The 25,199-nt window shown below is 42.3% G+C and overlaps 1 protein-coding gene across 4 annotated transcripts in view; it reads left to right on the top strand.

The window, feature by feature from the left end:
• HMG20A (high mobility group 20A) overlaps window positions 1-25,199 on the top strand; it is a 74,309-nt gene that overhangs the window by 21,518 nt on the left and 27,592 nt on the right. Inside the window, exon 1 of one of the 4 annotated variants that reach the window (XM_034783581.1) lies at window positions 24,567-24,690. The exons of the other annotated variants lie outside the window; for them this stretch is intronic. The gene's annotated coding sequence lies outside the window, so the exon portion shown is untranslated. Of the gene's footprint in view, window positions 1-24,566; window positions 24,691-25,199 lie in introns of those variants that run through there. 4 annotated transcript variants of the gene reach the window in all.

The following is a 25,199-nucleotide window of genomic DNA, read 5'->3' as shown; positions in this document are numbered from 1 at the left end:
TACTACATGAAACCACTTAAATCCTACTTTTTTTGTATTTAATAAAATCACTTTTTACTTATTAATTGACCCAGAGTATGTATTAATTCCTGGAGGAGCAAACAGCCATGCATATCTCTCTATCAGTGTTATAGAGCGTGAACAATTTGAGTTTACCCTGCATAAGCGTTATACAGGGTAAAACAAATTTATTTGGGTTTAGACCCCATTGGGAGTTGGACATCTGAGTGTTAAAGACAAGAACACTTCTATTAGCTGCTTTCAGGTAAACCTGCAGCTTTGGGCCAAGTAATTCAGACCCTGGGTCGTTGTTGGAGCAGATGGGAGTGTCTGGCTCAGCAAGACAGGGTGCTGGGGCCCCGAGATGGCAGGGAAGGCAGGGGTAGAAGTAGTCTTGGCACATCAGGTGGCAGCTCCCAAGGGGGTGTCTGTGTCAAACCCATCACAGGTGTCTAAACTGCAAAATATACTCTTTTCCCCTTCTCTGGCCTGCTGAAAGGGAGAAAACCCTTTTTTTTTTTTTTTTTTTTTTTTACTCCCCTGCCTTTGAGCCCTCCGATGGATGGATTTAGAGAAGGGTAGTCTCTGCTAATCTATCCCTCCCTAGCTTTTGTAAAGAGACATATTTTTCCACCAATTCCATCCCCAAACCTTAATTTATTGGTAGCTCCTTCTCCATGAAAAGCACCAGTGCCTGCTGCTGCAGCTGTTCATAGCCTTCCCAAATAGTGGCAAAGCGAAGCTGATATAGTTCCTGCCAATTTCACAGCTGCCTATTGGTTTCTGTATACTAGCTTTGAAAGTGACCATAGTCTTGTCAGCTGGGGTGTGAAAGGGACTAGGAAGGCCATGAGCAACAGAAGATACCCAGGCACGATCTGTAGACTGAGAAAGACTGCACTGCATTGTTTAACATTTGAAAAGTTATTTTCACAACTATAAAAGGTAGAAGCTTCATTGTTTAAAATAAAAGCTTAACTTCTCTAGCTTTTCTGGTGGGTAATATAGGTTCCTTTCTCATCAGTGAAAACTTTCTACTCACTGGCAAGATGTCAAGTAGAGTTTTCAAGCTCTGAAAATGGAAGCCATTTTCTTTTGAAGGGACACCATCAACTGGAAGTCTAGTCCGTTTAAAAAAATTAAATTAGTTAAAGGTATTTCAGATGCTATACCTTCCATCTGCCAATATTTTTGATTTTACAATTACATTTTCTATTTTTTAAAGGTTTTAATCTCCTCCATTGTTTGTGTGAATGAGAAAACTACACAAGTAATACAAGAAAAACAGACAAACTGACTACATAAAGTGCTGTCAAATATACAAGTATATATACAAATCTTCTTAATTGCTTTCAGTTACAGTAATATTAGAAGTTAGTTCTGACAGTAGATAAACACTTTCAGAGAGATGTGATTTTTTTTTTTTTTTTTTTTTTTTTTAGATGAGTCTGCCATTTTAAACTGTCTAATGTGAGAAATTATGAGAGTTAAGACTACCGCCTCCTTTGCATTCTGGCTGATAAATCTAAGATCTTATTCTTCTGTTGTTATACCACCTTTGCATAACTCCAATTAATCAGAACTAAGTACATACTGAGAAGGATTGGGATTATAACATCTGCTCTGATACCTAAGGTACAGCACAAGGAAGAGATTTAAGGATGAAATTAAAGCCTTAAATTGAAATTTCCTTTTTGTGGGTGATTTATACCATTCTGCTATGTAATATTGTTACCCTTCTTACACACCTTTTTGTATTTTCTCAGTTTTCTTTGACTTTTTGGGAATTTCAAGATGTTGCTGGCAATTTAATGTGAAAGGGGAGGATAAACAGCTGCAAATCTTAAACAGATTGTCTGAGCTTACTCACATTAAACTCTTGTTTTTAAGCTAGAAAAATAGTGGCTTGATTTATGAAAATGGAGTTAATTCAGTATATCAGCCCAGGAGGTTAAATTTAGATTTCTGAAATCCTTAACCATGTTGCATTCTTTTCCATCAACCAAAAAGGAGAAACCTACAAAATGATTGTTCTGATAGGCAGTCTGGTCTTGGTCAGTAATACTTTCCTGAGGTGGACCACTGTCAGCAGAACTAGTTAGGCTCTCCAGATTCTACTTCATTTCTGGCGTCACTAGGGAAGTGTTTATACAGGAGCAGATGTCTGATCTTCATCAGGTGGTGTTGGTAAGGCTCTTACTGAAAAAGAGAGGTTGAAACAAGCATCAGAACAAGGTGATGTGGATTGAGAGATACATGGGAACTAAAGTAGAGTGGAAGAAAGATTGAGGGCAGAGAAATAAAGAAATGTTACTGTTAATTGCTCAAAGAGTTAGGCCTTGGCTACACTCGGGACTTCCCAGCGCTGTCACGGCAGCACTGTAAAGCGCGAGTGTAGTTGCGCCGCCAGCGCTGTGAGAGCTCTCTTGCAGCGCTGTATGTACTCCACCTCTCCGAGGGGAATAGCTTGCAGCACTGCAGCGCTGCAGGCTCTGACTACACTGGCGCTGTTCAGCGCTGTACTTGCTGCGCTCGGGCGGGGGACGTTTTCACACCCCTGAGCGCAGCAAGTTGCAGCGCTGTACAGTGCCAGTGTAGCCAAGGCCTTAGAAACAGAATAATTGCCCATTTTGATAGTAGTAGGGAAGACCAATAAAAATAAAATGAAATAAATAGGGCTGTCAAGCAATTAAAATAATTGTGATTAATCGCACGATTAATAGCGCTGTTAAACAGTAGAATACCATTTATTTAAATATTTTTGGATGTTTGCAGTACAGGCTTTAGAGTAGCAGCCGTGTTAGTCTGTATCTGCAAAAAGAACAGGAGTACTTGTGGCACCTTAGAGACTAACAAATTTGTTTGAACATAAGCTTTCGTGGGCTGCAGCCCACTTCATCAGATGCATCTGGCTAAGTGGGCTGTAGCCCACGAAAGCTTATGCTCAAATAAATTTGTTAGTCTCTAAGGTGCCACAAGTACTCCTGTTCTAATTACAGTACAGAATGCAAAGCGTACAATGCTCACTTCATACTTATTTTTTATTACAAATATTTGCACTGTAAAAACCAAAATAGATAGTATCTTTCAATTTATCTAATACAAGTACTATAGTACAATCTCTTTATCATGAAAGTTAAACTTAAAAATGTAGAATTACGTACCAAAAAATAACTGCATTCAAAATAAAAGCATATAAAACTTCAGAGCCTACAAGTCCACTCAGACCTACTTCTTGTTCAGCCAATCACTCAGACGAACAAGTTTGTTTACAGTTATGCAGTGACGGATTAGCTAATGGGCCAACAGGGCCCGTGCCCAGGGGCCCTGGTCAATTGGAGGGCCCTGGAAAAATGGGTGCCGCCCCCACCTGCTCCACCTGCCCATCCAGCACTCCTGCACCCCTCGGAAGCCCCTCCTCCCCGGCAGGAGCACGGGGTGTGCGGGAGAAGCCCTTGCACCCCAACCCCATTCCCCGGCAAGAGCACCAGGGAGAGGCGTAGTGGGGACTGCAAGAGGAAGAGGTGGGGAGGGGCCCCCACTTGCTCTGGCCCAGGGCCCCACAAAACCGTAATCCGCCTCTGCAGTTATGTAACAAAAAAAAAATCTACATTTGTAAGTTGCACTTTCAAGATAAAGAGATTGCCCTATAGTACTTGTATGAGGCGCATTGAAAAATGCTATTTCTTATATCATTTTTACAATGTAAAATTTGTAATAAAAAATAATGTGAGCACTGTACACTTTGATTTCAATTAAAACACAGAATACAATCTATTTGAAAATGTAGAAAAAACATCCAAAAATATTTAATAAATTTCAATTGGTATTCTATTTAACAGTGTGATTAAGACTGTAATTAATCACGATTAATTTTTTTATCGTGATTAATTTTTGCAGTTAATCGCATGAGTTAACTGCAATTAATCGACAGCTCTAAAAATAAATCCTCTGCAACACAGAAAAGTGTTTGGAATTTAAATAATTGATTCAGTTCTTTATTTTTCTTGTTTTGAGTTTTTCAGAAATTTGATAATGACCTTGCTGAGTATATATTCAAATAGTCTCTCCCTTTCCTATTTGAACAGATGCCCAAGTAGCCAATGTGCTTACTCTCTTTGGACATTGGGGTGGTCATAATTTAAAAGCCCCTATTTTTCCGGGGCATTGGCTCAGGACAATTTATATTTGGCATGAGCTTATGGATGAGGGATCCTATATGTTGTCTGGGTGCAATATTTAGGTAGAGGAGTCACAAAAAATTCTCTACAGCTTTTTAATATTGTTCTCTCCCTCCGCTCACCCACAGCCAACCCCCACCCCTGCCCCACCACCTATCATCTTGTATAAGCACAAACTGCTGCAATTATCCTGCAGTAGAAGGGAGATTGCTGAACGGAGACTAGCTATGTGAATGATTTGATTTAACCAAGCAAGGGTATTTTTGAACGATGTTTTATCATGAGAAAGAAAAAGTTCATTTTAAATCTGTACTGAACTCACCAATTTTATTTTTAAAAGAGAGAGACCATGTTACCACAGAGTATCAGAATGTAGTGCATGTTTTTTTTTCCCAGTTAAATATGGATGACCCTTTCCAAAGGTCAGGAAACAGTTCCAGGGTGGGAGTCTGCTGTGGTGGGAGCCAATAAAGGCTTGGAAAACCAAGCCTTTCTTTCATCAGAAGGTCAAGTTTCACCTCAGGAAGTCTATAAACTAATTACTTATTGCTGGTCAAATTCTTTTAATAAAAATGAATCCTTACTATTTTTAAAACTTGATGTTGACTCCAACTGCTTTGGAGTTGTAACAATTGCTTTTTTGCCTGTTTGGGAAGCTCAGAAGTCTGTAAGTGAAAAACGGATTCCTAGGCAAAAAAAAAAAAAAAAAAAAAAGAAAGGGATGTGTGCTGATGGCTTTCCCCCACATCCCAGGCTCATCTACATATCCTTGTCTACACCTACAATTTCCCTCAAGACAGCAGACTCCCCCTTATTAGACCACTATGGCTGAAATGTATTTCCTAATCTTTTTTTCTATACAGAGGTCTCATATTCCTCATTTCCATATTCCAAATCTCTAGCAGAAGTTTCTGTAAAGCACAGTGTTAGTAGCTTTTTGTTAAGGGCCTTACTATTTCAGGTCCAGCTTCTTTCTGCATTAATTGCTCTAAGAATGGTGCAGTGTCTCTTGCACCTGGTCATCATCACTATTTCAGTCCCGTGCACTTGAAACAGGATAGTGATCAAAAGTTTGTTACAAAGCCTTGGCTATTAAGTGATATGTATGAAATGAGTTGTTGACCTCACTCTAGCTCTTGAGCAGGTGTTCACATCAAAAGGATGAAGGATAGTTTTGTGTTTAAAGCCTGTGATTATATATAAAGACATTTGGGTTCCCATCCCAACTCTGCCACAAACTTCCTGTGTGATCATAGAGAAGTCACTTTGCACCTCTGCCTTTTTACACATGTGAAGGAAAGTAAGGATAATACTTACTTACAGCTGTTTAAAACAGAGGCTTAATACATTGTGTAGGCTTGAGATTGCACTTTTCTCTATTTGACAAAATATTGTTAAATTTTTTACTAATTAATAGGCCAAAATGTTCAAACCTGAGTGCCTAAAGTTAGGCTCCTAAATACATATTTAACACCAAATATAAGTGGCCTGATTTTCAGAGGCACGAATCCCACAGAAGTCCATGAGAGCTTCAGGTGCTCAGTACCTTTAAAAATCAGATCACTTACATTTAGATGCTAAATATGGATTTAGGAGCCTAACTTTAGGCACTCAGGTTTGAACATTTTGTCAAAAACTTCATCTGGGAGACCAAAGATGGAATAGACATGAAGACAAAGCTATCCTTTTAAAGCTAAAAAGGCTCTCTAAAGCAGAGTTGGGCAAACTTTTTGGCCCGGGGGCCACATCTGGGAATGAAAATTGTATGGTGGGCCGTGAATGCTCACAAAATTGGGGTTGGGGTGCGGGAGGGAGTGAGGGATGAGGGCTTTGGGGTGGAGCTGGGGATGAGGAGTTTGGGGTGTAGGAGGGTGCTCTGGGGCTGGGACTGAGGGGTTTGGAGGGCGGGAGGGGGATCAGGGCTGGGGCAGGGGGTTGGGGAGTGGCTCGGGTGCAGGCTCGAGCACAGCTCCCATTGGAGCACTGGAGGGGGGCCACTGGAGCGCGTAGGAGCCGGAGCGGGGCCATGCTGCTGCTTCAAGAGCCGCGTGGAGTGGCCCCCAACCCTGCTCCCCGGCTGCAGCGCTGGAGCAGGGCAAGACCCAGACCCCACTCCCCAGCAGGAGCTCGAGGGCCAGCTTAAAATGACCCGTGGGCTGTAGTTTGCCCACCTCTGCTCTAAAGGCTTGTCTACACTTGGTACACTACAGTGGCATAGCTGCAGCACTTGAACGTAGACACTACCTACTCTAACAGGAGGCATTTTCTCTGCCACGTAGGTAATTCACTTCCCTAAGAGGCAGTAGATAGGTGACAGAATAATTTTTCCTTTGACCTAGCGCTGTCTACACCAAGGGTTAGATCAGGTTAACTACTTAAATCTACTCCTCTACCATGGTTACTGGCTCTCTGCAATATTGTTCTGCCCGGTGTTCACAGAGAGGAAAGCGAAGCAAACTTGTGATGAAATTGCGTGATATGCCATATCTACCATTAAGTAAAGGCTTGTTTAATCCACCACGTGGCATCTGCCCTCACGACACCCGTTGTGGATAAGTTTACCAGGTGAGGGATTTACTGTAGAGGACATGTGGCGAGCTTTATGGTTCGCGGAGAAACTCACAAATAATTATCTTTTCTCAGACCCCACTCAGCGTCAACCTGGGTTTGATTTACCATGAAGGCAATGAAGCCTTCTGAACTGGTTTCATACTGGACATGGAATTTGCTGCAGCAGAATTTTGGTAGCGTTTTAGACACAATCCACTATATCAGTTTGGGTAGCCACAAACTATGACACACATTGTTGAGGACTGAAAAATGACTCAACTTCCTGGGTGTCTTTGTTCCTTGAATGTTATCGATAAGAACACTGTGGCTTGGCTTGACCAGATTGCATATGCCAAATAAATAAACTACATCACTCAGGGATGTGGATTTTTCACACCCTCAAGCTGGGTCGACCTAACTTTTTAGCATAGACCAGACCTAAGACATTGAGACACATTGTTGGGCCAGCATAGTTTATACTGCTTCTGCTTGTTCGGTGCCTATTCTGCAGCTACTAAGAACATAAGAATAGCCATACTGGGTCAGACCAAAGGTCCATCCAGCCCAGCATCTTGTCTGCTGACAGTGGCCAATGCCAGGTGCCCCAGAGGGAGTGAACCTAACAAGTGATCTCTCTCCTGCCATCCATCTCCACCCTCTGACAAACAGAGGCTAGGGACACCATTCCTTACCCATCCTGGCTAATAGCCATTAATGGACTTAACTTCCATGAATTTATGAACTATCAATCTGCTACGTATCACAAGCACTATATTTGCTTAAAGGGGGCAGGGAGAGAAATCATCAGGTTGGGTGCCATTATATACCTAATTTTTGCACAGTTGCATATAATTTCCTATATACATGTGTATTTATCCTACCTGTATATGCAGATTGGATAAATACACATGTACATAGGAAATACGTATTTTTGTACAGTCACCTTGCACTTGTACTGTGGTTGTTGCATGCCTAACCTCTCTGTCTTCTTAATATAGACTCAAGCGCTCTCAGTAGTTTTCACTGTATTGGACTAATACAAGAGCAACAGCAGACATGAGAAAAAAGAAAGTATGTGGAAACTGGCATTGCTTATTTCTTAAAGATGAATAGTTTCTGACATCTAATAGAATGAATAGCTTACTTAGTGAGAATCTTACTCTTCCCACATTTTATTTCCTCTAACCTTTTGTCCTGATACCCATACCAATGCATTAAAATATCTAGTTCCAAGCTATCTTGGCTGCTTTTTGTGGTCAGGGGAGATGCTTTTATGTTGGGTCATGAAGCCAGTGGTGAATCACCCTTTGCATAGTCGTTGCATTTTCACATCCTAGGCTCTGGTCTTTCATCCAAAGTATTCATCCCCCTTTGGTAAAATGATCACTAATGACTCATCTTGCTGGATATGTCTGAGAAATCCCCTTTTGCCTTCTCCAGCTATCACCATTAAGCGTTTCCATTCATAGAATCCAAGTGATTTGGGAGCTTACTCCTGCCACACAAGTTTTTGTGGAAATCAGAGTGTGACAATGCTGCCTATGGGAGCAAGCTGAGGTCACTCAATCAGGGTGAACTGCAAACAGAACAGGGCAAACAAACCCCAAAAGCTGGTGATATTCCAATACTTAGATTTACCAAGCCAGCACAAAACAGCTTCTGTAGTACCTCACTGGTTACCCAGAAGTCCAAATAATGCAGTTCCCTTAAAGTACCCAGCCTCAGGCCTCCATCTAGACACACACATCAGATACGATGATGATTACTGAAAATCTTATTTAAAAAGAAAAGAGAGAGAGTGTTGGTTAAAAGATCAATATACATTCAGACTTGAATTCAATTCTTAAGGTCCAGATACACAGCAGAGATGAGCTTGTAGTTGCCAAAAGTCCTTTTAGAAATAGTCCATAGGTTATAGTCCAATGTTCATATTCAGGGTGACTCCAGTCAGTAACTGGGGATCTCAATCCCTGTGGCTTAAGGTTTCCCCCTCTTGAAACCCAAAGCAGATCTGAGATGAAGAAGGATCGTGTCCCAAGGTTTTTATACATTTCCTGCAGCCTTTTGGCCTGAGAAAACAATAGGCTTAACTTTCCTTCTCCTAAACATCATGGCAATTAACACAGGATAATTTATCCATTAAACAGTTCAGATACAGGTTACCACAATCTTCAAAGAGAAACATAGACAATAATACTATTTCACTCAAGTATCTTCCTAAATACTAATACTCCTTTTTTGATCTTTGAATCAAAGCTATAGCAGTAGACAAGACTTGTTTGCTTATATCACAAGACCTGAGTAAACATCTACCCTTCTACCTCTAACAATACAGACTTGCATTTCAAAGTTTTATTCATTTACATATCTTCCTAACCAGTCTCTAAAGTTCGGCCATGGGTCAGGTCAGTCTGTGAGTTAATTAACTCTTTCTGGCCCTGTCACCTTTCAATGAAATATTAAATTACACTCATAACGTCACACAGAGTACAGCTTTATGGGGGGAAAAGACCTACAAATTATTATTTTAAAAGCACTTTAAACTTCAGTCTGGGCAGGTGTATGTCTTTTTAAATTATTTTCTCTTCAAATGTATACCTCATTACTTTATTAATCAGTCAGGATTCCCCAACATTCTGAATTGCTCTTATTTGTTCATAATACTTACATAGCATTTCAAGTCACCAAAGCACTTTGCAAACATTTAATTAATCCTTGCTACACTTGTATGGTGCTGGTAAGTTTAGAACTGGGAAAACAGCATAAAAAAAACTTTAGAGACTGTTCATTTTCATTTTTTTTAATGAATTGCTATGCTCATGGCCCTTTTGTGTTTGCATTCCACAAGCATTGAAACAACTTTTACTGGCACGAATGCTCACAGAAACTGACTAAAAATGGCTGCGCATCTATTCAGCTGGGGAACTAACAATATCAGGTGACTTCTCTGATCACTCAAAATTAATCATAGTAGTTACAAAGATCTGTTTGTGATCAAGATGTTTGTTTACTTTTGTAAAAAGCAAAATGAGGATCCTTTCTACTCAGCAAAGAATCTGGGTGGCTGCAGGAGAATATTTAAGATCTCTTTTAATATTTTTTAATTGTATATTATAATATAAAAGAGAAGGTCATGTATTAGAACAGGAGTCAAATTTGGAAAGTAAGAGAGAAATGCCTAAGAAATCAGAAGTCAAGTTAATAAAAGAGAAACTTCAGCAAATGATTTGGGCAACAGCACTGATATATTTAATTTTGGATTTCATTCCACTAGAGGAGAAGAAAACCTGGATTATTTTTCCCCTCTGACTCTACCACTGGCTTGCTGTGTGACCTTGGGCAAATGACTTATCTCTCCTTCCCCTGTTTCCTGCAATGATAATACTGCCCTCGCTCTCCCATCTCATACGGATATTTTGGGGCTTGCTTAATGTTTGTAAAACAATTTAGTGTCTTGGATGAAAGGTTCAATAGTAGTGTAAAGTATTATTTGAAGTTTTGTTTAATGGAATATCCAAGTCCTGGTGAATCTTGAAAAATCTTAACTATTTGATGGAGGACAAGCACAATATTCTTTTATTCTCCAGTAATGTGTACCATCTGAATTCTTGACCATGCATGGAAGCCTGAAATTCACAGCTTTATGCAGGAAGTTTCCACTTGGCAGGTTGATCCAAGTCTTTGGTAGAAAAGGAGGAGTGTAATTACAATAGCTTTACAAAATTATTGTGAAAATATACTAAGCCAAGCTCAAAATCTACTGCTTTCCCTTACCATGATGATTTTTAACACCCCTCCCCAAACTAATAGTATTTTACTGAGCTGTTTTTTTAAAAAATTGACTGATTAATGGCAAGCAGAATTTTGGAGGGGTGTGGTAGAACGGGACTTAAAAAATCCTTTAGAAATTTATCAAGAAGTCTATTGAATGTATAGCAGATGTGGTTCTTGCCTCTGTTACTGAGGAGTTTGGTCCACTCTTTGTCTAACACTTAAAACAATGCATCAGCGCAGCTGTAGCACTTAAGTGAAAACACTCCTATGCTGACGGGAGAAGTTCTCCCGTCGACATAGCGCTGTCTACATGGGGAGTTAGGTTGGTATAACTAAGTCGCTCAAAGGTATGGATTTTTCACACCCCTGAGTTACATATACCCATATAGGTCTGTAGTGTAGACCTGACTTAAGATGCTCACAATTTGAAGAAGTTCTTAAGCCTAGAAATATTAGGTGGCCCATGAATGCCTTTTTCCATCTTCGTGTGGATGGATGTTTTGACCTCATCATTTTGAACTAGACCTCACAAAAGTAATTGGATACTTTTATGCTACATTACAGTAATCTTCTTTATGTGAGGCTACCGTTGAAGACTACCTAAAACTACAGCTGGTGAAGAAGTGGATGCGCAGCTGTTGTTGCTTCACATATTTGTCAATTCTTTGAAAACTGCACTTGCTTCCTATTGGCTTTCAGGTGTAATTCAAAGTGTTGACAATGATCCATAACAATCATTCCTATTAGTTGTACACCTCTACCCCGATATAATGCTGTCCTCGGGAGCCAAAAAATCTTACCACATTATAGGTGAAACCGCGTTATATCGAACTTGCTTTGATCTGCCGGAGTGCAGAGCCCTTCCACCCTTCCCCCCCCCAGAGCACTGCTTTACCGTGTTATATCCGAATTCGTGTTATATCGGGTCGCATTATATCAGGGTAGAGGTGTATGTTTTTTCTATTCCGAGATATCAATGTTCTTTACAAAGGTGAGTACATATCATAAAGGCTCATTATGCTTAGCTTTTGGCTTAGATTTGGGTTATTTGCAAAATCACCTCTTTTCCTATTGTGCTACTTATGGTTAGCTGGGATGAATACTGAGAATAATTAGTAATAAAAGATCCTCAAATGAAAGTATTTTGCAAAGGTGTATAAGTAATAGTACCCCCATTTTAAATGGAAACAAAGGCAGGGAGAAGTTAAATGACATTCCTACAATCACATGGGAAGTCAGTGGCAGGCTCAAAAACAGAACGCTAGAGGTCTTCCAGATCTTGGTTCCTGCCAACAGCCAGCCCAGCTAACAGTCACTAAATTTAAATGTCTGGGGTTGATATCAGGGCATTATCAATGGACGGTTTTCAACTCTGGACTTTGCTTCCGCTCCTCCCTCCATTGGTCTGAAAGAGCTTGACTTTATTGACCTTTAGGACAAGGTGCTAAATCTTCTCTCTGACATGTCTGAAAGGGGAGAGCTGAGTGAGGAACTGTGTTTTGTTTTGGGGAATATCCTTTGTGACTTTTTTAGTGTGACAGAGAAATGGGCAAAAACAATGTATAGTGTTAGATTTTGAACATCCCTGAGATGTTAGGACACATTCTATAATCACAGAATAAACTTATAAATGGGAGTATGAATCCATGGATCTGAAACTAGAATGTTTGAAATGGATTTCTATAGATGTTTAGCAATTGTTACTGAAGGTTTGAGTATTAATAGCGTTGTTTGAGTTTCATGCAGGGATCCAAATAACTAACTGTAGAACTCTCTAAGGTTTACATTTCCCCCTTTCTCATTCTGCACTCAAGCTGCTTTGAAATACACTGTTAGTGCCTCTTCTGGAATTCGTTTTTTTGAGAAGGGTCCTGGTTTTGATCTCTATGAGCTTTGATATGATCTTCTTGGCCAGCAGCAGTAACTACTCTTATTGCTATATTCATTGTTAGGGTTGGGCAAAGGGACCTTCACTTGTATAGGCTTTATTGCTGATCTTCTAGAATCCTTAGGATTTCTCTCTAAAGTGCTGTGTGTATTAACAAATCAAATCATATATGCAGTCAAGTATGCAGCCAAGTATGCTGGTCAACGTGCTTTTCCTCCATCAAATTAGAGCAATATGTTGCTTTTAGAGGAGTCTGCATTTTCTCATTTGGATCAGAGCAGAGTGGTTCAATCAGAAATATACCTGTGTTTACCTCTGCTGGCTTTCTATTATAACTTAATTTGACACATGCTGTCAGAGGGAATCATGATATTTCTGCTTTGTCTGTGCTGAAATACAGATCCTTTGATTTTTCATTTACAATTTACTTTGTTTTTTACATTGTGAAATGTCTGTAGTTTTGATTCACTTATAGACTCAAGTGCACTGGGCTCTCCTCAGTGAGAGGAGCATCTTTCTTTACTCATTCTCTTCTGTACAGTGCGTTTCAGAGCTGGTTGGTCTGGCAATGACAGAGACAAGACACTTCAGAAACAGAAAGTGTGGAAGGAAATTCGTCTCTATCCACCTAGGGTTGCTAGGTGTTCGGTTTTCGACCAAAACATCCAGTTGAAAAGGGACCTTGGCGGCTCTGGTTAGCACCACTGACTGGGCCGTTAAAAGTCCAGTTGGCACAGGGCTGGTAGGCTCCCTACCTGGCTCCGCACGGCTCCCAGGGAGTAGCCGGCATATCCCTCCGGCTCGTAGGCGGAAGGGGCAGCCACAGGGGCTCCACGCACTGCCACTGCCCTGAGTGCTGGCTCCGCAGCTTCCGTTGGCCGGGAACCTGCAGGGGAGGTGCCTGTGGGTGGGGGTAGCGCGCAGAGCCTCCTCACCGCACCTCCGCCTAGGAGCCATAGGGACATGCTGGCAGCTTCCCAGGACCCACCTGAGGTAAGTGCCTCCTGGAACCCCACACCCTGAATCCCCTCTGGCATCCCAACTCCCTCCCGAAGCCTGTACCCCAACCCACTACCCCAGCCCAGAGCCCCCTCCCACCCTCTGAACCCTAGGCCCCAGCCCTGAGCCCCTTCCAGCACCCAAACTCCTGCCCAGAGCCCGCACCCCCTCCCGCACGCCAAACCCCTCTGCCCCAGCCTGGAGCCCCCTCCTGCACCCTGAACCCCTCATTTCTGGCACCACTCTGGAACCTGCACCCCCAGCCAGAGCCTCACCCCCTCCCTTTCCCCAACCCTCTGCCCCAGCCCGGTGAAAATGAACGAGTGAGTGAAGGTGGGGGAGAGTGAGTCAGTGCGGGGCCTCAGAAGTGGGGGGCAGGGATGGGCCTCGGAAAAAGGGGGGGTAGGGAGGAGGCCTCAGGGAGGGCAGAGGGCGGGGCAAGGGTATTCGGTTTTGTGCGATTAGAAAGTTGGCAACCCTATATCCACCGAAAGGACTTTTGAGGTCAGATCTGGCAAAGCGATACCAAACGTTCCTTTGTGTTGTTCAGCTGTGTTCTCAGGTGGAGTTTAATTTCTGACAATAAGGCAATTTCATATTTGAACTTAGTCTTCTAATTAAAACAAGTCATCTTTTTCTTGCACTGGGGACTCTTGCTTGCTCAGATTATGTTTTTCTTTGATGTGTTCAGTATGATTTTGAGTCAATGAACATACGAGGCCATGGTATTGTTTTATTTTTTTTCCCCCTATCCCACACCTAGCCTTAGGCAACAGCAACAGATCCTGGCTAATGCTACTGAGACATTTAGTCCTAGCATTGGACATATTTTCTCACTTGCGGGTTCTATCCCCATTTATTCATAAAAAGGGATATATAGTGTGCTCTATCCAGATGGTCTGCTGGATGGATTAGTGTGGTTGGCTGCACTCCAAGACCTGACTGCACTCCGGTCTTTAAATTAAATAATTTTTACTTATTTGTAGACAAATTGGCTCTAACCGATTTAATGTTTGTTTATTTCAAATAGATATATCCAATGATTTAAGAGTTTCATACTAAACAGACCTAGAAATATGCTTTAAAAAATTATCATTTGGCCTGAAGCTGTATGTTACCGCCCCAAAGGACTGGTGCCTGGAACGAAACAAAATACAATACTGCTGTTGTAGAAAAATCACGTGCAGTTCATGCCATCATTCACTCTCACCTCCTCTCCTGACTCTCACCTCTACTACACTGGGGTGACTAGCTGCAGTCTATTCTAGATCAGAATTTGGATCATTTAGTGATTTTCATTGTACCTTTAAGTACAACTTATTAAAGCTTCCATTATTTTCTCTAAGTAGGTGCTCTTTCCTGATTTTAATTAGAGAACCTTCCTTCATCAAACCACGGACTGCCATTACAACAATTAATGCTGAGACAAAGACAAACAGACTAAGGAGAAAGGAAGCAGGAAAATATAGCTGAACTCAGTCTCTTGAGGGCCATTCATTTCCTTTATTCTTCATCTCTCTCCCTTCTCATCCTGTCCATTTATCTAGACAACAGCTCTCTCAGAAATTCACAGGATTGGCAGATCCAGTTAGTTCTTCCCTCCTTTATTCAGTGACAATGTCAAAAAGTTACATAAATGATTGTAAAGTTCTAGAATATTAAGTACAAGTCTCTTGGTGAATGTGAAGTACAAATGACTGGCTAGTGTTTTAAATCCAAAGCTACCAGGAATGCTGTAGAGCCTCGAAAGCCACAAGGCCTCTTCCTCTCTTCCCCAGTAAGAAATACAGTCTCAGAGACGGGGTTTGGGAGTCAGAGAATAAAAAATATTCAAAACAACTGAAAGTCAGCTCTTTGGAGCCTTGGGAGAGTATACAACATATGTTATGAAATGTACTATGGACTGCTTAAACACCAACACCACACATTTGTTTTGGTACACTGCAGTGATAATACCATCAGGGTCATATTGAAGACAGCTTTAACAGCTGTTTGGATTTAAAAAATTAGCAATTACCCTAAATAATTACAGAATAAGTCCCGTCCCCATTTCAACACAGCTCCACGTCATCTTCACTATAACTCTCATCACTATGTCCAACTTTGACCAACTAACATTTTCTATTCCTGCCACTTCACCCTGTTTGCCTTCCGTACTCCCCTCCATAATAAAGACCCTTAACTATCTTCCTGTCTCTTCTTGCATAAAATTCAAACTCCTTGTATGATTGCTAAGGTAAAAATGTTGAAAGGGACCATTCTCCAAGTAAGTTAGGGATTTGGGGCTGCCTAGGGGATTTGAGCACATGATCGTTGTTATTGCATATGCAAATATAGACATATAAGCAGGGGCAGCTTTAGCATGGGTTCACTGGTGCGCACACACACAAATCGTGAAAGCAAGGGGGCAAAAACAGGCACACATACACTTCTCCCTGCCCAGTGTGGAAGGGGGGGCCTAGATTGGAGAGCGAGCTTGTCCACACACTCACCCTGCGGTGGCATTTCCTGTTCCACGTGATAGGGTGCAGCTCGGAGCGTTGCGACTTGCCACACTGGATCATGGTGCCACTTGCTCTAATCATGATGGAGAGGCAGCCGGGCCAAATTTGAGTGAGTGGTGTTATGACCTGGCACACGGGTTCACAGCACCACTCAGGTTTGGCCAAGCCTCCCTGCCATCATGATCTCCACTTCGTAAAAAGTTGACGTTAGTACCAGTGTGGTAAAAAGTAGATTACACTCTTAAAGCTCTTGTTCAGAAGACTCCATATAGTAAACTGCATGATTCTCAACTGATGTATCTTGGGATGATTAAAGTACAAATCCATCCTGCTGGATTTTGACTCTTATTCTGTGGCTTCTAGGCATTTTAAAACTAATTCTTAGATAACTAATCCATATACATCAATTAAATGTCCTTCCAAAACAACTTGTTCCTCTCAAATCAATCAATTCCTCTACCCCCACGCACACAATTCTCTAAATAAATATCTGTTCTTCTCCCTCCTCTTCTAGAAAACAGCTAGCAGTACCTAGGCCATTGTGCTCCTTGTCTCACTTCTCCTACCCAGTTAAAGAAGCAATGGTTCTGGATTATGGTGAAAGCCAGCCCTGTAACAATGGGTGGGGTGGCTGGACCACCTTTGGGACACAGCAAAGAGTTAAGAGCCTACCAGCAGCCTCAGTCTGAGGATATTGGCTGGGATTCTGGTGTCACAGGATGGGTGTTCAATACCTTGTACTATTCTGGCACAACCAGGAATGTGGCAGCTATGCCATTGTTCTAATTCTAAGACTCTGCACAACACTACAGTTCTGTCCATATCTCATCTTTCCATTACTCTCCACCTTGTCCTGGCCACCAATTAAAACTTTTCCCTTGGCATACCTCAAGTGACAGAGACAGTGAAAACATCTCCTTTCCCTAGGGCTTGAACCCTATCTATCAGGGGTCTTACTGCTTCAGGAAAGTGCAGTTGTCTCCCCTGTTGCACCGGGGTGTCTGCCTGAGAGGGAGTTTATTGCAGAATTGAAAATGGTAATCTGTTGTCTACATCTCAATCACACTCTACTGCCGGTGTTCTGTGGATCAATTTAGCGTCTTATTCTGAACAGGAAAGAACTCAAGGTGGTGCTAACATTTTTCTGTATAGCTTCCCAAAGCTCAATGGTAATAGACCTAGCCCTTTGCTACTCCATTATACAATAACTCTGCCCAGAATCCAGCATAAACTGCCATACATTTATGGATAGTAAAGGGGATACTAAACATCAGATATTTAACATATGGAAGTAAAATAGCATAATTCAGAACAGAGATGAGGCCACTGTTGCACTACTGATTTTTTTTTTTTCCAACAGATACAGGATTTTGTGTTTTTTAAAATACCAATTGGGATAAAAAATGTGTAATGTGAGTATAGAGGTGGGAGTGAATTAAATATAAATGTAGTCCAACACAGTCTCAAGTGAGGGGCCATTCTCTGGGTTGGGAGTTGCTGTAGGGGAAAAATCTGGGTAGAGAGGGGAAGTGGTGGTGAAAAATAATATCTAAGAGTGGGGTCATGGAAAAAGATCTGGAGGACCTGTTTTGGATAGTTGGAAAGATTTATGGCAGAGGGCCCAGACGGTCTTTTTGAGACATAATCCGCCACAGCAAATGCAAAGTTCTGGCTATTGCAGTGATATCAAAGTAGCTGGTGGAGCTAATTTTTTTTTTTCAAAGTAACACAAACAATTTAAAACTTGCAAAATAGCCCAATAAGAAGGGAAAGTGTTTATTTTTGTCTGCATTCAGATTAAAAATTTAAAGTCTGGGTTTTTTTCAGTTGCTAACATTACTTCCAATTTTAATTCTAGAAGTAGTGTTTTGGAGGGAGGGAAAAGGAAAGGCTTGTATGTAAAAGCTGCTGTTGTTGCATAGGTGGATGTTTAACTTCTCCAAGGATTTAAAAACAAAATTTCAAATGAGTTGACAACATCCTCAGCTACATTTTGTGTGCATTTTCTATCATATTGCTTTTGTTCAGTGTGCAAACTAATCTTTAAACACACAAGCCCTGTCCACACTGCAAGTACTGCGGTGGTTTTGTAACTTGTTCCTGATACTCCCTCATCTGTCCCAATTTACAAAAAACATTGGTTTGAGTTGTGTTTGCACTGCAGCCTTTGTACATCACAGCCAACAATGCTTGTGCATTCACATCTACCGTATCATTTAACAGTGCATTCTGGGAAAATCCAAGTAGTTATCCGATAGCCTTCACAGCGGATAGAATGCAAGGGGATATGTATACAGAGTGGTGGCATCAGCACATGGTAGCAATATGTCTTGAAATCTCCATCTGCCTAGAGAAATGGGGAAGCAGAATTGGCCAGATTGTGTATGTAGGCATGCTAGGGGAGGGGAAGGGACCATCTGCTTTGAAATAAATAGGTATGCTGAACTAGTAAAAGGAAGATGACTAGGTGCTAACAACATAGGATGCTATTAAGGGTGAAACACTATTAGCTGCTGTCAAGGCTGATTCCCCACTCTGGCACTTCGAGAGCAGAAGGTGAGGGCACTCAAGGATTCTAAAAATTAATACTGGCCACTCCATGCTTGTATTAAACTCCCAAGGTTACAGCTTTTCTCTGACCTTGGATGGGTAGATGCTGCCATCACCCAAGTGCAAAAACCCCTTTGAGAACCCAGGAAGGCACACTTGGGAATTTCTTCCTGTAGGGTACCCTCAAGCCCTTTTACCTATCCTCCCCCCATCCCCCAGGGAAGAGCTGAGAAAGAAAACATAGGAAATCAGCTGTTGCCACCAGCTAATTAAACAACATATGCACAAACCTCTTAAGGACACAAAAATGTTCTTTAAAAAGGTAAATTTTATTAAAAACAAAAAGAAAGAAAATACATCTGGAACTTAGGCTTTTTGCTAGATTTAAAATGAAACCATTACAAGGATTAAGCATCAAGATAGCTTCTTGAGGTCCAGCTTAAAGATTATAAGAAAAACAAAAGCACCTGGGATTAGCACAGAGGAGTCCACAAGCCATAAAGAAATAAGAGATAAATCTAATCGTGTCTTCCTAGACATTTTCTGATCTACTTACATATCTGGGGTTTCAAATTAGTAGTTCCTAGGTATGATCCGGTGATTTTTCATACCTGGCCCAAAGCTTTTTACATCATAGTTCCAGCCCTGCCTTTCTCTCCGAGAGAACAACAGACAGATAGACAAAGGGGAAGTTTTTTCCTCATTGTAAAAAGTTCTAGCTTTCCCATTGGCTCTTTTGGTCAGGTGCCCACTCCCTTCCTTTTACCTATGGACTTTTTAACCCTTTACAGGTAAAGCAAGTAGAGAACAGCTACTAACAGGGGTTCTATAGCTAGCTAGCTGGCTGGCTGGGTGTCCATAAAAGGGAGCTCCCCCACACACACCTTCATTTATCACAGCTGCTGCAATTGTTAACCAAGTATTGACCATGCAGAATATGGCAACAAACCACATTTGGAACTGACCATGCCACTAACTGGTTACAATGTTGGTTAAAAATTGTAGTGTTGTTTGGTGGCTCCTTACTGCCTATGGTAACAAGAGCACAAGCAGCTCATTAGCTGTCATGGTGGTGGCTTTTGATCCTCAGAGTCTGGCTGAAAAGATATGGAAAATTCTAACTAACTGGCTTCTGATTAACTACTAGTCAATCCAGGTCAAACACACAGAGGGAAGTTTAAAAGAGCAACCTTCTCGGGAGGAGGGGTAGTAAAATGTGGCCACAATGTTGGCAAGGCTTTGTGGCTACAGCTGCAAAGGTTCACACGACTGGCAGCTCTTTCGTACATTCCTGCAGCCCTGCAGAGATTTCCTGTATCTGACTGGGTTGAAGGAATGGTCTGCAATTGTACTTTCTAAGCGTGCAATCTGGAGGCCTTTTTGCCTCTTATCTTGCTGCTGCTCCTGTTGGACCAAAGCAACTGGGAAGAACAGGTGACAGCATCAGCAGCAACAAGCAGAGGGGATAGTGGCAGGGACAGAAAGTGAGGGCCCCATTACTGGTCCATGCCCACCACCCCCTCAGATACCCATCATCCAGCTAAATGGTGGCCACAGACACCGTCCAGAGCCCATCCATCCCAGCCATAGCTGACAAGTTTTGCAACTCCAAGTCTTACCTCACACTGCTCAGGGAAGGCTACTATGTTGACTGTGAACCGAAACTTATGGTTTTATGCAAATTATTTTAAAAACATGCAAATTGACCCATCAAATAACTTGCATAAAGCTCCACACATGAACGGCACAACACTCAGTAGCTGTAAGTGGCATGTTGGGAAGTTGGAGGGCTGCAGCACCAGGAAATGCCAAGAGTTTACTTCTCCAGTGATGACAAAAAGACTCTACATTTATTCTTTTATGTTGTTGGGTGTGAAAGGGACCTTCCTCTTCCCCATCGCTAGCTTCCCTCCCCTTACTGCTTTCATACACAATTCTGTTTCTCTCCTATTAAGCTCCATCCCCTGGTAATATACCACGGAGATCCTGTAATGGGTGGAACACCTATTAAAAGAAGCCTCTTTACTAGGTTGCCAACCCTCCAGGATTGGTCTGGAGTCTCCCAGAATCGGCATCCATCTCCCAGTGACTGTTGAAAGCAATCCAGGAGATTTTAATAGGCTATTTTAAAAAAATGACTATGTCATGTTGGAAAAAAAAAAATCTCCCAAAATAGCTTCAGTCAGAATTGGCAACCCTACTCTTTACTAATACTTGTAGGACTCTTCTTCTGTCTGTGAAAGATGCAAATGTACATCCTAGAAATCAGTGGAAGAGATACCATGGCATTTCTTGCATGTAGTAGTGAATTTTTTTTCAAAAATTTCTCACTATTGCTTATACTGGCTCAGCTTCAACGGTGTTGGTGATGTTGAGAGCTCTATCATTGACGTGCAGGTGGCTTTTTAAGCATCACGTTGTTTACTGTAGCCCAGAGCAGCTCCAATCAATACTGTGCTTAAAATGGCAGTAGTACCCTCCAGTAGGGCTCTGAACACTGATGATTCAGGTGGAGCTGAAACAGTGTTAGCAATAGTGGGAATTTTTTTTTAAATGTCGCTGGGGTAGTCAAGGCTATAAAGAAGTGAAGCTGAGTTTAAGTGGGCTCTTGTGGAGCTAACTATCGGAATGTCCTTTATATTGGTTTTTCAGCCAAAAAGTAGGCTATAACACCCCCCCCCCCCAGAAGCTGACAGTGTTGTTTTAAATCAATGTTCATACCTTAGACACAGTGGTATCACTTTAATCCTGTAAATGCTTTGGTCAGAATTCATACTTGCAAAGCTGTACAAGTATTGTCACAGGACAGATGGGTCTGTGACTAGACTATCAGATTCCCTTCTCTCTCTTCCTCCCTCTCCTCCCCCCCAATTCCTGCTACTCCTGTTCATGCTGAAGGTTGAGATGGGAGTCCAAACAGCCTCCCCCTTTGTCAATTTGTCTCCATGTTGTTCCCCTGGATACAATAACTTTGCCCCCTCAAAATATTATTTTTACATGTTTTAAATGAGTCTTGGTGCTCTGTCACTTTGAGGCTGACTGACCATAACACGGGGGCTGAGGGCTTGAATGCTTTCCGGGACAGAGACCACAACTGAAGGGCTAATGACAGGAAATGGTTTGGAAGCCCCAATGCCGGCAGATCACCCCGACCTGCCATCCTATGCAGATTCTCATCTCTTTTCAGCTATCGTGTTGGGAACTGCATTGTTTTCCTGTTTATTGGAACAGTTTAGAAGCTGTTGCATATTCACTAGTATTTGAGCTGTTTCTTTCTTTGGGGCCTGCCTGTACACTGACTGAAGGAATTAATATCGAAACCATATGGGTTAAATAAAACAAACTTTAAAGAAGACAGAAGTGTGTGTTCTTCCAGCTTCCTGTGTTTATGTGGTCTGCTTGTATGTTGTTAAGTTTGATGTCCGGCTGATTCCCCACAGTTTGAAAGCAAGCTGAGGCTCTGATGCTGCTGACTGGGTCCAGATGTAGAGAGGAACCCAGTGAGAAGGGTCATGCTGGGCATGATGGACAGAAAAGCACTTTGTGATGGTTTGTTCACCAGCAGACAGTATATATTCTCTCAAGGCATGTGTGGATTGGTGAGTGCCACCAGACTGATGAGGCTGGGATTCTGAAGAGGCCCTTGACCTCTGGGAAATCTGTTGGAGAGAAGCCTGCAAAATACAGAGTGCTTTCTGTGTTTCAGAGAAGACATACACACAACTTTTTCATATATATAATTTTAAAATATTTATGTGCAAAGTTTGCTCTAGTTTTCTAAATACTCTTTTCTATTAGATAAATTCAGGGCTCATCTAAGATAAGATTGACGGCACTGAAGGAGGTTGCAAGCTTAATAGCTGTATGTAACACAAACAAAACTTCTTCGTTATAGTCTATTAACTTGCTCCATTCAGAGCATCTAGTACATGGTATAAGGTCAGGGTTACATTTAGCTACTGTGCTTAACCAACTCTCCAGTGGGATCAAAGAAGAATTCAGTCTCTAATTTAATTAACTCTTGCACTCAGTGGCGGATTTAGAGTTAGTGGAGCCCTGTGCTCAGCTTCATTTTTGGGGCTCCTCCTTGGGACCCAGCCAAGAAAAAGAACATTCTCTCTTATCTCCTCCCCACCCCCATTTTTCATTCTTTTTTTTCTTCATCTTCCTCCTATAAGTAATAGGAAGTAAATGAAAATAAAGTGAGGTACCTTGATTGCTTTTGTAGTCTAATTTATTTTTCCACAGACCACTTGAAAATCGCTGAGGGTCTCAGCGGACCACTTAATGATCTTTCCAAATATTGTTTGTACTGTTAGCTAACAATTGTAAAGTTCTTTGGATAAGAGTCCTTTATAAAAAATTTTTTTAAAAAACGGTGGGGTTTGTTGTCTGGCCAGGACTTAGGATGTGGGAGGGGGCTCAGAGCTGGGGGTGCAGGGTCTGGGAGGAAGTTAGGGTGCAGGAGCAGGTTGGGATGCAGGGTCTGGCCAGGAGTAGGGTGCGGGAGGGGTCTCAGGGCTGGCGCAGGGGGTTGGGGTGTGGAGCGGTTATCCGGGGCAGCTCCCGTTTGGTGCAAGGGGTGCAGGTGGGGATATGGGGAGGGAGGCAGGAGTCATGGAGGGCAGGGGGCTGAGGGTGTGTGAGGTGGGTGCAGGAGTCCGGGCTGGGGGTGTGGGCTAGGGTCATGGGGCTGGGGGGGGGTATGCAGAGGGGGAGTGTGGGGGCACCGCCTTTGCTCTGCCCCGCCCCATCCCTTTTCCAAAGCCCCGCCCCCATCTCTTCTCCACCTCCTCCTCCCCCGAGTGCGCTGTGGCCCCGCTCCTCCCTCTCCCTCTCAGAGCGACCTGAGTGCCAGGAAATAGCTGTTTGGAGGCGGGGGAAGTGCTGGGAGGGAGGGCAAGGGGCGGGAATGCGGAATGCTCGGGGGAGGAGGTGGGGGAGAGGGGAGCTTGGCTTGGTAGGTGTGAAGCCGGCAACAGGAGCCGGCAGTACCAAGCTTCTGCCCCCGCAACTGCCCGGTCTGGGACCCCCTGTCGTTGTGGGGCGCCGTGCCAGGGCACACTGTTTTACTGTAAATCCGCCTCTGCTTACACTGTCTCACAGTGCTTCATTTAAGAACCCCAACCTTAATTTGGATGGATCCATCTCCTCAGGTGAAAGGAGAATTCTTCCCCTCTGTTCATTTCATTCAGGATTGAAATGCTTCACTCTACTCCACCAGTGTATCCTAAGCATTTCCTACTTTAGGGGCTTTCAGATCTTTATTGCAGTCACTTTTTCTTTTTTATATGGGAGATTTTCACACTTAAGAATGGTGTTTGATATAAAGAATTCCCATAATAGTAGGAGGATTTCTGCCTTCCTGATTGAGCCTCTTTCTCTTACATCAATAAGATGCACTTGCCTTTTCCCATAACAGGTTTATATTAGCTAGAAACCCAAACTTCTTATTTTTAGTTACTTTCGAAAGAAGAGGGTCCCTCACTCCAATCCCTTATTGAGGTCATTAGAAAGAGGACAGTCAAGAAAGGAGGAAATAAAATGGATTTCCAGAGGTAGAAAAACACGGGATAGGAAGTGGAGAGTGTAATTTACCAATCCAGGTGGAAATTAGATTGATCTGAAGTGTCCATTTCACCTAGACCTTACTTTGATCTGCTGATCAGGGAATTAACTGATAGGATTAGAAGGGACCACAAAGATAATCTAGTCTGCCAAGATGCAGGATTTGCTGGATTTATTGCCAAGATGCAGGATCAGTATATGCACAACAAATGGACTTCTTAGCATTCAAAATAATCCAACTTCTCCCCACAGATTGTAACTGTTCCTTCAAGCACCTGTTTGGTAGTGAACCTTGCATCCTGCTGCCCCTCTTTTTGTAATAATATTGCCTTACCAAGTCAGATACTGTAGAACTTGGGAATTTTTCAGGTGTTTTCTTGTTGTCCTTGACCATCAAGATACCCTTTTAAAAAACTGTAAAGTAGCCAGAGTGTTTAAATGTGACACTTAGCCTGGATCTGAGTCTCTCACTTGTCTCACACCGATGTGGGGTTTCTGTGGGTTTGTCTTCACTGCAGAGTTAACTCAGGTGATCAGCACCCAGGTTTGAGCGCCTGGGTGTGAACAGTCACACTGCAAAGCTTTACCCAAGTCACTGTGTCTTCACTAGTGCTGCACTCCACCATGTGTGTTACTAGGACTTCTGGGGACATATTCCTTGGTTCTTTGCACTGCAGTAAGCTGACTTGCTTTATGATTCTTTCCCATTGAATTGTTATAGAACTTGTCTGTCCTTCTGGGCACATGGGGAGAATTGTGGGAATGCACCGGAGGACTATTAGAATACTATCAGAGTATCAGATGTTCGCTTATGACTTCATTGCAAAGTGGGTGGGTTACTCATCTGAGTAAAAACAGCACCTGGGCTCCAACCTACACCCACCACCAGGGCATCCAACAGGGGAGCAGAGGGGAAGCAGATTACTGTGAAAGCACCACTATACGTGGGTGAGAAGTTTTTGTGTGTGGATGGGTGGGGGTTGTGGCAAAACCAGAGTGAGAGCCCTGGTAACTCTGCAGTGTAGACATACTCTAAGAGTAGGAATGGAATTTTTCTCTTTCCATCAGGCTGAAACTTTTTCTGATAATTGTAGTGATTTCTTGTTCAGAGATCTTGTATATGTTCTGCTAGGGATGGGTATGAAATAAGCTTGTATTCATGAAGTTATTCCTCCACAAATTCAA

Source organism: Trachemys scripta, chromosome 10 (genome assembly GCF_013100865.1).
Source record: "Trachemys scripta elegans isolate TJP31775 chromosome 10, CAS_Tse_1.0, whole genome shotgun sequence".
NCBI lineage: Eukaryota > Metazoa > Chordata > Testudines > Emydidae > Trachemys > Trachemys scripta.
The sequence above is the reverse complement of the archived record's forward strand: the minus strand, read 5'-3'. Positions and strand labels throughout refer to the sequence as shown.